This window comes from Pelodiscus sinensis, chromosome 1, assembly GCF_049634645.1.
Source record: "Pelodiscus sinensis isolate JC-2024 chromosome 1, ASM4963464v1, whole genome shotgun sequence".
Lineage (NCBI taxonomy): Eukaryota > Metazoa > Chordata > Testudines > Trionychidae > Pelodiscus > Pelodiscus sinensis.
Genome location: NC_134711.1, coordinates 69,000,919 through 69,018,585, shown reverse-complemented (window position 1 = coordinate 69,018,585; position 17,667 = coordinate 69,000,919). Strand labels below are relative to the sequence as shown.

The window sequence follows — 17,667 nt, the reverse complement described above, 5'->3', positions numbered from 1 at the left end:
CATAAGCATCATAACAACAAACAATGGACTGAGAACCAGACTATGAACTTTACTCCCATAATGCTCTATAGGGAAACGAAAGCTCTATGGAATATAAACATTCCCACTCTGTTTTAAAAATTTTAGAGAGGTCATCACAGAAAGCACCTTCACAGCTGCCCATTCCTACTTATCATGAAACAGCACCAGCTCAAGCATCTCTATCAGTGGCAGCTTGACACAAGCAGAGATGTAGTCTCTCATTTCATTAAGTTCAACCCAGTCAGGGCTTTCAAGGTTAAAACAAAACACCACAATAAAAAAGCACAACTAGAATCCTATTCAAAACTCAAAGACGGCCAGTGTAGGTCCCAGAGCACTGGCAGTGTGGGCTGCTAATGTGAAAACTACGGCATAAATTGCAGACACATTCTGTAGCAGCAGCAATTTCCCAGTGGCCTCAAGATGTATCATCATACAGAATTAATTCCATTAGTTCATCTTGAGGTGACACAGGGATAAATAAGAATAGTGAGGTCCAACTACAAAAACAAAACAGTACTGCTCTGTTCCCCAAATGCAGAAATATAAGTGAGCTCCTTGATATAATTGCTACCAGAATACTCAGTTGCAACTTTAGGTTTCAGCAAATCCCTACACAGCAAACATGACAGAAATGGACAGCGCTGTCCCTAATTCCTGGTGCTAAGAGAATAGTTACCAATTTCAGTTTTTCTGGAAGCTTCCCTGGGGACAGGTCTACACAGCAACATTATTTCAAAATAACTAGCATTGTTTCAAATAACTTAGTCTGCATCTACACAGCAGGCAGTTATTTCGAAATAATGTCAAAATACTGTCAAGCTGGAGGACTTATTACTCTGACTCCTGTAACCCTCATTTTATGAGGAGTAAGGGAAGTTGGAGGAAGAGTGCTCTCTTTTGAAATAAGTGCTGTGTCGATGCTCCCAATTTCGAAGTAAGCTATTGACATAGCTCAATTTGCGTAGCTTATTTCAAGTTAAGCCCTGTAGTGTAGATGCACCCAAAGTTACCAGTGTCATCTTCACCTATCTGGATTGGAAAGATTTACCTAGCTAGCTTCCCCTACAGGTTCTGATAATACCACATTACAGCTTTACATTTAAACAGTTTCATCAGTTTTACATCTGTCCTTCACACAGCACATGTGGATTCCTGGTTTGTGGATGTCTCAGGTCTTCCTTGCTTTCATTGGTGTTTAAGATTTTTCACTTGTATTGTATTGCTTTAAACCATCTAAATTCACTCCTTTTTCATCCATGCACATTGGGCATGGGCTGATCTAGGCTCTCTAGTTTTAAATCTCTTGCATATTCACTAAAATCAGCTTTTGATGTTCAGCCATTTGGTTCTTTGCATGTTTTTACTCATTAACATGGAATTTCAGAATCCCCTGGTGAATAATTAGCTAGGGTAGGATCCTTAACTCTCTCATATACATTTTTAATTTGACATTTAGATGAACATTGCATTATCGTGGCTTCACTCTAAAGAAATGTGAGTTACACAAGAATACAAGCACCGAAAGTCAGGGTTTTTTAGGTATGCTACCCAAAACTGCTAATTTATTTAAGGGAATTAATCCTACTGCACTGCTCAAGAAAAAGCAGATTGAAAACAGGCCCAAAAATAACTCCAAAAGAGGGGAGCTGTCACAAAGAAGCAGTTATTCAAAACAATATTTTCTAAAATGAGCATGCCTATGTGGAGATTCATTTTGCATGACTGGCTGTTATGTGGTACTTTTATTTCCATCTAACAATACTATCTCAGAGTGATGAACTATCAGATCTTACCTCAAGCCCATGTTTTAACTTTTTTTTTTAATGGGAGGAACACAGGTTTCAGACAAAAGTGTCAGGTACAAAAGGTTGTCCACAATTTTGTATCTCATTTGTGTGGGACACTCAGGGTGTATCTACACTGCAGAATGTTTTCGGAAAAACAGCTGTCTTTCTGAAAAAAACTTTAATTAGGTCCACACTGCAATCACATTCTTTTGAAAGAAAATCAAAAGAACATAGGGGTTTTTCCTACATTGGTAAACCTCTTTCTACAAGGAAGAACGTCTTTTCCGAAAAAGCTATTTTGGAAAAAGGCATGTGTGGGTGGTAAAGAGGGAGTTCTTTTGCAAGAAGAGGAAAGAGGAAAAAGCACAGGTGCCCTGGTGGCCATTCCGCCCATAGTAATCACAACTTCCATGAGAAATAGTGTCCAGATTGAATGGATGCTCTTTTGAAAAAGCAGAATTTTAGCCTGGAATGCTATTATTTCGTAAAAATAATTTCACTTTGTGTGTAATGTGCAATCCTTTACAGAGTGCCCACTACACTGGATGTTATACTAGACTCATTATGCAAAAGGGTAAATTTAGGCAAAGCAGTTAAATAATTTGCTGGGGAATCACAGTGCTAGTCACAATTAGAATACAGTCCTGTACTCATACCAGCCAACAATATTGCCTCACACATATTAAATGTAGCAAAATACTGCAGTGTCTCATATCACAGTTTATCAAGGGGAAGCTCCTGCATTTCATCAAAAGAAGTCGCTTCTACCAGCACAAATATGAAGTTGAGGCTCATGTCCTGCAAAATCTTACCATTTTGCTAAATGATGGCTATGTGATGCAGCCATGTAGTCAGTGCCATCCCCAGGAGGGATTTGCAATACAACAAAACCATATGAGTGTCTACTACTCCTCCTCCCTCCCTACAGCTTCCCTTCTCCACAAGATCCTCCAGCACACCTACTTTACATGATGTCATCTGCGAAAGGCACGGCACAGTAACTGGCAACACCAGCTGCACCCAGTCACATGTCTTCTGCTCTGCCCATTTTGCCTGGTGTTTTCAGAGGTAGCTGCACAGATTTTCCATTATGATTTTTTGGGGGGCGAAGCCCTTGCGAGGCCTTCTAATCCTTGAATCTGGGAAAGGTTATCTGGGAGAGGAGCTGGCATTTCCTGCAGACTGAACCTCTAATCCCCTGCACATAGTTCGGGAAATCCCAGGGGACATTGGCACAAAAGCCTCTCAAGACCCAGATTCAAGTTAGCCAGAGGCTGTACCGTATTCCTTCAGCCAAATACCAGACAAGTTTTTCTAAAAGTAATGGGACAGCCTCCCTTTGAAGGCAGCAGACAAAGGAAGTAACTGTCTAACACTCCATGAAGACCTCAGGAGTGCCAGGTGCATAGAGAAATTTTAATAGAAAAGAATGCTTGCTGTATGAGGAAGCAGGATTTCCTGACTTTTTGGAAAACCCAATTGAAACAACAAGTTCCCAGTAAAACCCAATTCTCTCAATTTTTGATTCCTTTGCAAACAGCTTGTACAATTTGAGCACCGTGCTGAACAATATGAGAAGCTTTGAAGCAAGATTGAATTTCCAAACTCCAGCACACATGCACACTGGTGAGAATAATGTGAGAAAGGCTGTGTGTACTAAGACGCTGGATTTGTGCACCAAACTAGATGTGTAAATTTAACACCATGAATTTACTTTTAGAGATAACAATTACGCATGCTCATAGTGTTTGATAAAACTCATTATTGTGCAAGTGAAAGAGAGGCTGGCTCCCTCCTAATTAAAGTCTTGAGAGAAACATTCCAGTTGCTTGCAGAGAATACATGTTGCCATGGTGATTGGTATAAATCTAGAATGAACTTTCCTTTGGTTGTGGTGGCTGCATCTTTGTGTACATATGCAGTAAATTGCTTCTTTGCATTTCAGTCTCAAACCTGGAATTACCTGACTCAAGCACTCTAGTGACAACTCTAAGGGTATGTCTACATAACAGCATTATTTCAGAATAACTGACGTTATTCCAAAATAACATAGGCCATGTCTACATTACAAGCAGTTATTTCAACATAATGTCGAGCTGGAGGACTTCTTACTCTGACTCCTGTAACCCTCATTTCATCGAAGTAAGAGAAGCTGGAGGAAGAGTTCTCTCTCTCAGACTTCCTGCTGCATAGGCAGCATCAAAAGCCAAAATAAGCTATTTTGACTTAAGCTATGCAATTGACATAGCTCAAATTGCATAGCTTATTTCGGTTTTAGCCCTGCTGTGTAGACGTGCCCAGAAGTGTCAGAAAGCATGGAGCACTACAGAGTGACAGAGATATCTATTCTTCAAATGAAGGATTTTCTTCAGCTGGGAAATAGTCAGAATGAATGTTCCCCAGTTCCCTGATGGAGAAGATATTTGAAATATTAATGAACAGTCTGGGTATTATACAGTCACAATCTAAAGTTGATTCAGACAGGAGAGGAATCTCTCACTGCAACCACTAAGTAGAAGAGCAGCTACAGGAGCAAACCAGGGAATGGAGGCAGAGTTATCTTCCTCCAGCTCTCCCTCTGTTATAAAGCAAGGACTTAGGCAGTCATGCCTAGTGGTCACAACAGGAGTCAGGCACCAGAGGTTAGCGATGGAAACAGAGTCAGGAGTAAAGCAAAGGGTCAGAACCACATGTCAGGAGTCAAGCCAAGGGTCAGAGCTGACAGAAGAAGTCAGGGATCTGGAACAAGGCCAAGGGCAGGAATCAGGAGCAAGACAGGGTTCAGGAGAAGGCCAGGGTCCAATGCAGCAGCCACCTAGGGATTTACCTAATTGCTCAGACAACTTCCTGTTACTCCCCCTGGGTTAAACATTGAGTCTGAGTCAGATGTTTTATCCAATTGGCTGCTTTGTGATGTCACCTACATTAAACAAGGGTCTACCAGCCCCCCTCCCTGCTAATCTTGGCAACCTACTGTGTGGGGGCTGTAGTCTGAGGATTGCCTGGGGACCTGCAAGGGAGGTGGGGGAACTGAGACCCCATGATCCCTCACACTCTTATCTTAACCCTTATATGCAGGTTTTTAAGTGAGCATGAGGGTGGGGGTGGTGTTATCCCATCAGTTGAACTCCCTATGCCAAAACTCACAGCATTCCTGTTGGTGTAGCCATGCTTTTTCTTTTTTTCTCCCAGCCTTCTACCTCCTTCTTGTCTCTTAGAGAGAAAAAGAGAGAGAAACCACGTGCAAGAGCAAGGAACTGCAAATTCTGCTAGATAAAAGATTTCCCGCTGTTCCTCTCCCCCCTCCCACCACCATCTTTTTTCTGCTAGAATGAGGTAAGAAGAGCTTTCCACTCTCTCTTCTGTGTACAGGGATATAAGAGACCTCTGTATTTTGTGTCTCCTCCCAAGAGTGTCTCTTCTGACTCCTGATTTACTCATTTTTAATTCCTTGAATTTTCTCTTTATTTATTTTTTTTTTGAGAGAAGGAAATTCAATGCAAAACCTCCGCATCCTTCCTTACCTTTATAGCTGAACATTTAAATGCCAGATAGAACATTCAACACTACAGTTTCCATAGTAAATCAGCCATACATAAAATAAGGTATTAAAACTTAATGGCACATATTGGTATGCAAAACAAAGTGAGAGACTCATGGTTACTATTGAATCATTAGTTTGAATGTCCTGACCTTTTTTTTTTTTTTTGGTATTTAAATTTTCTGCCATAGCTTTACATTGACTCAGCTTTCTTCATTGAGCTTTATAATATTTAAATAAAATATCATTTCCAAACTGCTATGGTCTAACATTTGAAATGTTCTCATTTTAAGCATATGTACCCACGCATGAAAATTCAAGCATTTCTCTTACTGAACTAGTTGCAAGCTGAGGCAGAACTGAATGCAAAGACAGATGCTAAGCCGGTGGGCTGACTAATCAGGTGCGACCATAAATATAGAACAGCTATAATTTCAGAACTGCTGTAACACCATCTCGCTATGCACTTCAAAGATCAAATATAAACAATATGCACTGGCAGCATTCAGAGTGTTGGATTCTAATAACCCTTAATGTCAATCTGAATGCCAATGTTTATCGCAAGCATAACCAGCTTTACTCCTGGCCTTACAAATCACGATTAGTGGATCTGTCAAAAATGCATGCATTGTTAACAAAAGCCATATCTACCACCCATAAAAGGACTGCAGGCGTGTTTTTGCTTCATATGTAATTCATACATTCAATATTAATTGTACAATACTGCCAGAATATGAATGCAATCAACTGGCTTTTGAAAAAATCCCCATGTAATTTGAAAGTGAATGATAGGAAGGTTTTATCCAATATTTCCTTAATTTGTGAAACCTTGGTGTTCTGCTGCTGAAGAAATTAAATAACTGTTCTGAAAGCAATAAAGGAATCTACAATAAAGAATTGAGATAACAAATCCAGGGCAAAGGTTTTCACAAAAAAATTGCCTGGAAAATGCTCTTTGTAAGAGATCTTGACTCAGTATAATACTGGCAAATTAGCAGTATATAGCAATTCAGGCTCCATTATCCAGGTCTACTTCATAGGAAGGAGTACAAAAACTGACAGTGAATTCTACAATATGCTATCGTGCTGGAGACATGATCTTTTCTAAAAACAAACCAAAGCTGAATAGCCGAGAATTAACCTTGCCAGGGAAAAAAAAGTAGTGCAAACTGCACCATTTTCTGAGACACTGAGGCTCTTCTTCACAGAAGTGTGCTCTTAGAACCCCTCACTGCCCACTGGGAAAGGGCTCACTGTCATGTAACAGCAACTGCATAAATCCTGACCAACTCGCTAACATTACTTTCAGGGTATTTATATATAAAGAATTCTGTGGAAGGCTTCAAATGAAAACATATGCCATAGCAGTCATCCTGGCCATTGCATGTTATGTGCCCATGTGTTATCTGAAAAGTTGTCCGTGGCTACTAAAATATGTTAAAAAAATGTAACAAAGCAGCATGGATTATGAGCCTTCCCCTGGCAAAGGAATGTTGAATTATCTGTCTTCCTAGATTCCTTGTTGAGAATCAAATATTGTGAAACCAAACACAAAGGATTCTGCATTTGCATTTTTATGCAACCGAAAAAGCAAGTTATCAAGAGGATTATAAAAGCAGCATGGTGTCAGCTTCCTAGAGCACAAACAGCAGGGGAGAAGAACTTTGTTTGGGGCCAGAAGAATGCATTTCAACAATTTACTGGACTATCAGAAGAAGAGAATACGCCTTTGTTATTGATCAAGAGACAAAAAGAGGACAGCACTGTTTGTATCTTTGAGTGGTGAAAGGTTTCTTTAGGTAAGAAATTTATCATAATGCAATATTGTAGCCTGTTAAGTTTTAGTCACTGGGAAACAATTATGGTTTTGCTTTATTTGTAACCATTTGCATATCTCTACTTTGTATCACTTTCTCTTCTGTGTTGATAAATGTATCCTTGTGTTAAATCTCAGTGCTGTTGGAGTGAAGTGAGTGTGCATCCTCTGCTGAACCAACAGGCATGTGCGCACGCTGTTTCTTTAGAGACAGAAGATTTGGTAATGTCTGTGAGAGCTATGACAAGAGCTGGACATTACAGGGAGACACTTTGGGAGAGGCTAGGAATAGAAGTTTAATGAGCACTACCCTGCACGGCAAAGATAAGACTGGTAGAATCCTGAGGCATCTGTGGGGCTGCCTAATGACTGGGGTGGCAAGGAGTTGTCACTCAAGGGTTGTCTCAAAGCCCAGGCTGCAGGTCCAAAAATAACAGTGTAGACATTTGGGCTCAGGCTAGAGCCTAAACTCTGTGCTTCAGGCTACCTCATGAGGTCTCCGAGCCCAGGCTCCAACCTGAGCCCAAATGTCTACACTGCAATTTTTTAGCCCCACAAACTGTTGTCCAGAGAACTTGCATTAAGCCTAATCACCACCACAAACTCTATATGGGACTGCAGTGATGCAAAACCCTTGGGATGGGGAGCAGAAAGAAAGGAGTGTACTATAACTAGAGAGTGCAAAGACTGGTTCCTGCTTCAGTGCTCTTGTCATTCCAGAAGGAGCAAGAGGCAGAGGCCAAGCTGGAGTGGGCTGGCTGCAAAGTGGACTGCCCACTGCGCCCTATTAAACTGTGCAGCTATGAGTTCAGAGAAAGTGTCTCTCGGAGCTCCCTGCTGAGCCAATGCCTAATAAGCACCAAAGAGCCTTAAGTGAAATAAGCTTCATTTCTCCCTCCACTCATTCTAAAAGGTTACACTAACCTTTAGAAACTAGGTAGAGCGATTTTGGTTGTGCAAAAGATTAATTTATGTAAGGGTGGGGGAGGGGAAATCAAGAAAAATGTATATTGTGATCTTTATGAAGTGTAAAGATTAATGAAGTTATTCTTAGAATAGCTGTTGTTCCATGTGTGCTAAATGTCATTTAAAGTTCAATTCTATGGAATATAGAGCATTTCACTTCTAGGTTCAAATCTACCACATGTTGGTAGTGATCAAAATGCATTACCCTCTGCAATACCTTTGAGGGACTGTTATTAGCCTCTATCCAATTCCCACTAGGAAAACAGTCCATATCACATAGAACTTCCACCACAGCTAGCATTAATTTTCATCCTTTGCAAAAGGACTGAATGGAAATTATATTACCCTGTCTTTCCTGTGGATGTCCCCTTCCAGCCTGCCTAGTCAGAACTGAGGGCAGAATGCAAAGGGGAAGCTTGAACAGTCACTATTCACATAATCCTAATTCTTCCCCCACCTCCATCTGAAATCGGGGAAAGGTTGAACTGCTCTAGAGCAGCACCCTCAGAACCTGATTGGTGCCAAATAGAGAATTTGCTGGACCATGAGAGATCAATATTGTCTAGTGGCATTACGATCACTTCCACTGCTAACTGGGCTCATGGGACATTTAGGAGTAAATTAAAGCTAAATCACAGCACAGAACACAGAGCCAGGACTGGTGGCTGTAAACAAACTTTATGGGATGACAGGAAACTTGGCCACACCCATGATAAGTGGACATCTGGCTGACTAACATCAGTTAGGAAGATCTCTTGTGAAATCTCTGATTTATCCATTCCAATAAGCTTCTTTAGTGCACAAAGGAACATAGTCTCTTGAAGCGTGTTATTAGCTACTGAGTTCTTATTAGCACACTGAGTTATGCTCATCTGCGGAAAACAGAATCTAAAGCTAAGATGTGCAACAAACTTCTTAGCAAACCGACAGGTTCACCACAGGGTGCTCACACCCAACCCTGTGAGCATCAGCTCTTCCCAGCTCTTATGCGGCGGTGGAGGACTGTGTACCAATATAGAGTCAATTGTCACCCACCAAACTGGATGCATAGCTACATGCCACCACGTGGATACATAGCTACATGCCACCACGTGCATCTTCTCCAGCACTCTGCATCCAACTCCACTCCTATGGCTACAAGTTCTGAACTACATTGATCCTCTTTCTATCAGACAACTGGTTGCTACTGACAAATTACTTTTTTCCAGTATGTGCCAACCCAAATCTGTTGCTGCCCAGCTACATGTTGTCTTCATGCCACCCATAATGGACTCATCTGCTATGCCAGGATGTTAGGGCAGAAACACCCAGGCAACAGCAATGAATATCGGTTACAATTCCTTGTCACTGATTCCACAATCTGTTTATGACCAGTCGCATCATCAGTGGCCCTTGTAGAACATATTCCAGACTGGGCAAGGTTTCTGAGCAGCCAACCAATACCACTGGGGCCTTTGTGACAGTCTTGTGTAGCTGTGGCATAACACAGAAGCATTCTGTCAATGAATGCCCACTTTCAGCGGTGGTGTGGAAAAACTGCATCACGCTATTGAAGATTCCATTGCTTGGCTCGATGGCTAGGCACATGCTAAATAAACAAACAAACAACAGCTACTAAATTATATTAGTGATTTGGACCAACTTAAAAGCACCTGACTGGAATTATTTGAAGAGAATCACACTTGGAAGCATCTAAGGTATTTCTGACATTTTTCTTTTTAACATGCTTGTACAGACACATGCAATATCCTAATGTTTAGAAACTCCAAAATCCTTTACATAGCAGAAATGAGTGGGAAATATTTTCTTTTTTCACCTTAAAGCCCTCAACTTACAGTAGATTAAGGAACAAATCAGAAGACCAGTCAAAGGCAGGTACAAATAGACAAAACAAGAGGGCAGCATTATCACCACTCCCTTTGGAGATTGCTAAGTGAGGGGACCAGTTTTAATCTCCACACTAGCTTTATGAGAGTGTCCACTGAGGGAAGCACAGAATCAACACACTTGCTAGTCACACTGGCTACATCCCACTCCTGAGCCAGCTACTTCCTGATTTTTTATCATTGCTGTCCTTTTAGCCCTCTCTATCCCAGCAAAACTGCAGTCACTTTTTAGTGCCATTATTTGTTGCAGAAGACCTCTACAGGCAGTCCCCGGGTTACGTACAAGATAGGGACTGTAGGTTTGTTCTTAAGTTGATTTTGTATGTAAGTCGGAACTGGTACATATTGTAGGGGAAACTCTAGCCAAACATTTCTCCAGAGCTCAGTTTTATTCTCCCACACCTCACTTCCCTCAGTCCTTTATTCTCAAGCTGAGGTGTCTGCTGAGAAAAGCCGCTCCGCGTCTCCCTAGTCTGCTGGGGGGGGGGGGGGGCGCTAGCTTCGCGTCTCCCTGGTCTGCTGGGGGGAAGCAGCTAGTGCGGGGTTGCCTCACCCCATTTGTAAGTAGGGATCCGATGTAAGTCGGATCCATGTAACCCGGGGACTGCCTGTACTAGGGTTTAAACTGGAACAAACCTGGAGTGAATCTGGATTGCATTTGATTTGTATTAAATGTTGCATCCAGATGCATTTTGGAGTGAATGAGGAAACATGTTGAATTCTGTATCTAAGGTGTCCGAGTTACTTTCTCGGATGTTTTCCTTTCAGTTGTAATTGCTTCCTTGACAAAAAATAATACCTCTAAATTCTTATGCATGCTTATGAGAAATTAAGAAACATAGGCTAGGAGTAGGTCAAATTCAGCTATACCAGAAGGGGAGCAACTCCTATTGAACTGACTGGAAGTTGCACTTAACTATAGCAGGGAAGAAACTGGCTGACTGTTTTCCTTATATTACACAAACATGGCCCAAATGTATCAATGAGTAATTCTTCTGATGTGCTATTTAGAATTGAAGATGCTGCTTAAATGACTAAAATCAAACCAGATAATTAAGGCAAACCTGATTACTTTAGTCCAAGTTCCATTGTGGAAATAAATAGGTGCCAGAAAGGTGGTTTAGCAAGCTTTCTCTTATTTCTCTCTTTAGAACACCATTTAAATGTTCAATTGTTTTCTAAGCTAACTATTTGTATACCTAATATCTTTATCTGACTCAACTTTCCTAGTAATGAGAATTGTTTTGGATCAAATCTATTATCCTTTCATGAAAGTTTGTGTGCTGTTATCTCTTAATTCCAGATGAAAATAAGTCCTCTGCCTGCAGCCAATTACAATGCAGAGTTACTGTACCAAGTTATCAATTAACTGTCAGTTTATGGCAGCTTCCCAAAACAACCTCTAAATCTCCAGAGATTTCTTCCCAACCACATCCTAATCTTTGCTCATCGTTGCATAGTCCAACAATGCAAAATCAACCCATTACTACTTCTGGCTCCCACTCCTTCACTCAAAGATGTGCACCTGCCAGCAATCGATGAGAGGACATATTGATTTTAAGGTTCTTACTACAGACACAAAACACAGGAGACTCTTATGTGCTGATTTATCTATGTCACCTGGGTCATGGAATGTCAGTATCTATTACTTGTCATGGGTGGAGATGTAGCAGCAAAAATATTGGTATAACTTCGAGAATCTCCACGACTGATAGCTATTACTAATAAGAGGCACCAAACACACATCATAAGCCCAGCTCACAGCTAATTACAGAGAGGAAACTAGGAGGCATCTTTGCTGAAATTAATGTCCATGCAATAGCATAAAAGCTATCCTAGTTACTTTACAGTTTCTGGGGGTTTGTGGGTGAAAGCAGAGTTTGGCCCTAATTTCCAAAATCTTTCCAAAAGGCTACTGTGTATGTTTACACACACAAACTTTATTCTATAAGAACGTAACAAGCATACTGGGTCAGAAAGGCCCATGTAGCCCAGTATCCTGTGTTCTGAGAGTGGCCAGGTGCCCCAAAGGGAATGAACAGAACAGGCAATCAAAAATGATCCCTCTCCTGTCACCCATTCCCAATCTCTGATAAACAGAGTCTAGGGACACCATCCCTACCCATTTTGGCTAATAGCCCTTGATGGATCGATCCTCCATGAACTCATCCTTTTTAGAACTATATTATAGTCTGGGCCTTCTCAACATCCTCTGGCAAGGAGTTCCACAGGTTGACTATATGCATTGTGTGAAAAAATGCTTTTAAAAACTTACTGCCTATTAATAATCCTTTCATACACATAGCTAACGTCTCAATGTCTTAATGATTGATTAATTATTTTCACAGCACAACATTTAAGCTGAGGCATTTTTTGTATACAATTGTATGCATAGCCTTTATATTTGCATAACATTTAATATTGGAGGATGTCTCTATCCATTGGTTAATGATTGCTGTCATCACTGCTACTGAGCTAACATTCTTGCTTCAATTTGTTGCTAAACCTCATTCAATAGAACTAGTCACCTTTACCCTCATTTCTCCAAATTGGAGGTCTCATACCCAACATGAAGACGTTACAGTAGAAAACAATGTATGTTTCATAAATTGTAAGACAGATGACCTTTAGGTGACCTATAACAGAAATATCAAATTTCAGTTTTGCACTTTTCCTGCAATCACAAGGCCCACAAGGAATGAAACAATTTCCCAGATTCTAGTTCATAAAAGTAAACAAATTTCCTGCTCTTTCTGGCCTACTGAAATCAGATATGAAAGAGCAGGGTTTTTTATTACCTCCTATGGGGGGGTTCAAAGGTAAAACTTGGGATTTCTCTCCTTTCAGCACCTCATAATGAATGTGAACCCGATTTCTATACTGTAGTATGATGCGGAAAATAATGTTAATTGTATTTGTTACTCCAGCCTGGGTCATTCCCTGCAACCCCCAAACCAGGAAGATTCCCTTGAACAATTAGAACTCTTTGAAAGACTCAAATCATCCACATGTAACCCTATATCCTGCCCTCCCCTCCACAGATTCTCTCTGTTCCTTGGCAATGTTGCTCCAACAGACCTGTGCTTCTGGTGACTCTGAGACCTTCGGGTTGGACCGAACTTAGTATTATCTTCTTTGGCATGTCATGACTCAGGTGTACTGTCTTTTCTTGGGAGTTTCCATGCAGCCCACTGGAGGAGCATATGTCCCTCCAACCTCATGATTCCTCCCCTCAGCCTTGACTCCCTCTCCTTACCCTTCTTCAACTCCAGACCCATAATATCTTCCTCAGGATCTTGAGGAAGGCTTGTAAGGTGCCACAGAGTGAGCAGAGGAACACTTCCTTTAGAAGGAGGGCTGCATACTCAGAATTCATCCATGGATGTATCTAGGAAGAGCAACCTGTACCCTTATACATGCATCATTAGTATATTAAGAAGTCATATTTATAAATGCTATACCAGAGGCAAGAAAGGCACCAACAGGAATCTTGCCTTGCATTCACATATGAAAATATAATTTGGCTCCAAATATGGCTCTATTCACACTCACCAACAGTGTCAGAAGATGGCCAATGCTCTATATCAATTAACTCATTTGGCTTAACTCTAAAGGGATTTTACTGTTACCAAGTAATGGAATTTAGGTGTATAAGATATTGCACCATGTTGATCATATATTCACTCTTGTTGCCTGTGTTTTTTAAATTTCCCCATAATGAACCTAACTAACAAAATCTTAACAAGACCTCTGAATATCTTGTGTAGGGCACAAGATAGCAAGGAAAATGAATTACTTCTTTCCTCGGGTTGAATAAAACAGTTCAATTTAACTCAGCCTTTATTTTAATGAACAAACGGGATAAGATGCATATTAGCATACAAGCAGGAAATTTTAAAATAAGTTGGAAACTTTACATTAATACATTTGAAAAAAGTAGACATTTTAATTCATATTTTCTCACTTGTAGAGAAAGTATCAACTTACATTAGCAACTATATTGTTCCTTTTAACATTATCATGCCCATTCCTCTGTGGCTTTGTTGACAGCAAGGATGTGTTTAAGAACATTGTCCAAAACCCACTGAAGCTCAAGTGCACTTCTTCCTCAAAAAAAGTATCTTTTGGGGGATTCCACACTTTTTCTTTTGGTGTATCTCAATGATTTCCAGGTCAAATTTAAATAGTTCCACATGTAAAAAGATTTTTTTTTCTTAACTGTTGCTCTGAGTTCTGACTGTCAAGTTAGGTTCTTTTTTGCTCACATAAGAACATCCGTAAAAAGTGTTTCAATCCACCAAATTCTATGCTGTTATACCTGTTTCAACAGCCTTTGAATTCCACATTCAAATACACATGTGCAACTACACTGTCTGAATTTGGCCCTGCAACTGGAACTTAATTTTATTAATAATGTCTAAGACCAAACAGGGCCCAATTCACTCCTCCATTGCTGTGTTGTGCCTACGAACAGGTGTAAAATTCAGTAAACACTCATTTTATTATTGAAATAAACAGATGCAACTTAGAACAAAAATGCAGAGAGCAGAACTTGTGGCTAAGAAGGTCAACTTTTTATATCGTCACATTTCAGTTCATAACTATGCTTTATAAGACAATAAAATTCCTTAAAGCAAAAGCTTTCATCTATCTCCCCCAGCTAAATGTAACTTACTGATTTGCTCTTAGAACAACGTTTCCTCAGATCTGGTCCCCTTTTATCCCTCCTCTACTTACACTACATCGATGACATCTTTATGATCTGGACCCATGGCCAAGAAACACTGGATGCATTCCACAGAGACTTTAACAACCTACACCCCACCATCAATCTCAGCCTGGACCATTCTACATGAGAGATCCATTTCCTGGACACCACAATACAAAGCACCAATGGTAAATTAGATACCACTCTACAGAAAACCCAATGCCTCCAGCTCCCATCCAGAACACACCATACGATCCATCGTCTATAGCCAAGCCCTTCGATACAACCACATCTGCTCTAATGCCACTGACAGAGACCAGAAACTTCAGGATTTATAAATCTCAATTACCCACCCAGAGAAATAAAAAAACAAATTGAAATAGCCAGATAAATACCCAGAAACCATCTACTTCAAGACAGACCCAAGACAACCAACAGTAGAACACCACTTGTCATCACCTACAGCCCCTAACTTAAACCCGTCCAACACATTATCAATAAACTACAACCTATACTAGAACAGGATAATATACTCCAAGAGGCTCTGGGAGACAGACCCATAGTCTCCTATAGACAACCACCTAACCTCAGGATGATTCTTACCAACAACCACAGGACATACTACACTAATACCAACCCTGGAACTTTCCCTTTTTGCCAGCTTTGTCCACATATTTATTCTGCTGACACCATCACTGGATCTAACCATTTCAGTTATAAGATCAAGAACACATATTCCTGCTCATCCAGAAATATTATTTATGTCATCATGTGCCAACAGTGTCTGTCTGCTATGTATATTGGACAAACTTCTCAGACACTTTGCCAAAGAATCAATGCCCACAAAACAGACATCAGACAGTTTCACAAAGAAAAAAGTTTCTTGCCATTTCAACCAGCCTGGGCATTGTCTCAACGACCTTACTATCTGCACCCTGCTTCAAAGAGACTTTAACATAAGACTTCAAAGAGAAGCCTCTGAACTGTCATTCATGCTTAAATTTTACACTTTACGAATAGGGCTTAACAAAGATGCTAATTATCTCACCCATTACAAAGATAGCTTCCCCAGTTATCTCTAATATCATTACCTCATAGACATTAACCTCTCCCCCTCATCCCTCCTCTGTTCTAAAATCTGATTTGTCTATTTTATGTGTTTTGGGTTTTTTTGTATCCCTTTGGTATATATGGTTGTGCCAATTTTCTTCCACAATTTGATCTGAGGAAGTGAGTCTGGCCCAGGAAAGCTCATCACCTAATAAACAATCTTGTTAGTCTTTAAAATGCTGCATAGTCCTGTCTTTTGTTTTAGCTAGACAAGACTAACATGGCTACATCTCTATTACTATTCTCTTGTCATAGTAGACAAAAAAGACCAAGAGACTTTAAGAGTATATATTACAAAAAATATTATGTTTTTAATACTGTATACATTCCCATAATACCTCAGGGTATGTCTACACTACCACCCTAGTTCGAACTAGGGTGGTAATGTAGGCATACCGCACTTGCAAATGAAGCCCGGGATTTGAATTTCCCGGGCTTCATTTGCATAAGCCGGCCGGCGCCATTTTTAAATGCCGGCTTGTTCGAACCCCGTGCCGCGCGGCTACACGTGGCACGGGCTAGATAGTGCGGAATGGCTTGCTAGTTTGAACTATCTTTACGCCTCGTGGAACGAACTAGGGTGGTAGTGTAGACATACCCTAAGCTCCTTATAGGCTGTTTTAATGAATCTAGGAAGCCATATATATCTGAGATTAAAAGAAAATTTTCTCCAAACAATCACTTTCTGCAGCTAATGAACCATTTACCTTAACTCTGCTTGGCTCAATGATCCCTGACAACCTCTACTACAAACAGTTACATAATATTTTATTAATAATAGCACCATTAAAGAGAGAAAGGATAACCCTGTGGTTAGCACCAGCACCAGATCAGGAAATAAGAGACAGGGTTTCTATACTCCATAACAGCATTATCTAAATACTTATCTAACTGTCAGGGGAGTTGATATGTTTGTAAAATTCTCTGAGATTCTAAAGTGTTATGCAAGTGAAGTACAATATAGTATTGCTGGAACATTTACCCGCTGTTGCTTGGATCCTTAACTCAATTAATATTTTGAATTTGGGGAAATAAAATGAACATGTACATGTTTCATTTAAATCATTGCTCTGGGGTGGGACTGGGGATGAGAGGCTCAGTCTGCAGGCTGCCCCAGGCAAAGAGGACTACCCCAGCCTTCTCTCACCACAGCAGCTTGGGGCCAGGTGAGAAGCACCTCTCTATGGCCATTGCAGCTTCAGCAGGCACTACTGGGGGAGGGGTGTATGTCTCCCAGGTCCAGCAGGTCCAGGTTCGTCTGCCACCTGTACTCCCAGCAAGAGTGAGGAATATAGCACATTGTGCCCTTCTCCTTCATCAGGCACGGAGTAGGTAGTTCGAATTAGAGAGCCTAATGAGCGGGCCTAATGAATTAGAGAGCCTAATGAGCCTAATTCAAACTACCTACTCCGTGCCGCGTGTAGCCGTAGGCACGGAGTCCGCACTAAGGGGGATTTAAAAATGGCGGCGCCCGGCAAGATGCAAATGAAGTCCGGGATATTTAAATCCTGGGCTTCATTTGCAACTTCGAATGCCTACATTAGCCACCCTAGTTCGAACTAGGGTGGCAGTGTAGACATACCGGGAGAGAGGGGAATAGCCAGTAATGTTCCTGTATGAACTGGGGAAGGGGAGCTTTAACTCCCCCATGCCCTTTCAAAAGGCTGGGGGCTGTGGCAGTCCTAAAGGGAGAGACACCGCCAACTAGCCCCTTTCAACTGCTTGGTGATTCTGTTGCTTTCTGCATAGACTTTATCAGAAGCAATCCCATTCCAGACACATCCCACTTTCCTGGTGCTACCAAACCCTGACCTTGGTTTAAGTTATGA

General features: G+C 40.9%; 1 protein-coding gene and 1 long non-coding RNA gene across 7 annotated transcripts in view; one reads left to right on the top strand and one right to left on the bottom strand.

The window, feature by feature from the left end:
* Nucleotides 1-17,667, bottom strand: part of NAV3 (neuron navigator 3) — an 812,431-nt gene that overhangs the window by 700,150 nt on the left and 94,614 nt on the right. The gene's annotated exons all lie outside the window — the stretch shown is intronic.
* The window catches only part of LOC112545045 (uncharacterized), a 122,756-nt gene continuing 108,787 nt past the window's right edge, over nt 3,699-17,667 (top strand). For 3 of the 5 annotated variants that reach the window (XR_012904847.1, XR_012904846.1, XR_012904850.1), the window contains exons 1-3: nt 4,779-4,897; nt 5,004-5,147; nt 6,867-7,151. This is a non-coding gene — a long non-coding RNA (uncharacterized LOC112545045). Of the gene's footprint in view, nt 3,807-4,757; nt 4,898-5,003; nt 5,148-6,866; nt 7,152-17,667 lie in introns of those variants that run through there. The other 2 variants (XR_012904848.1, XR_012904853.1) reach the window with 2 other exon arrangements.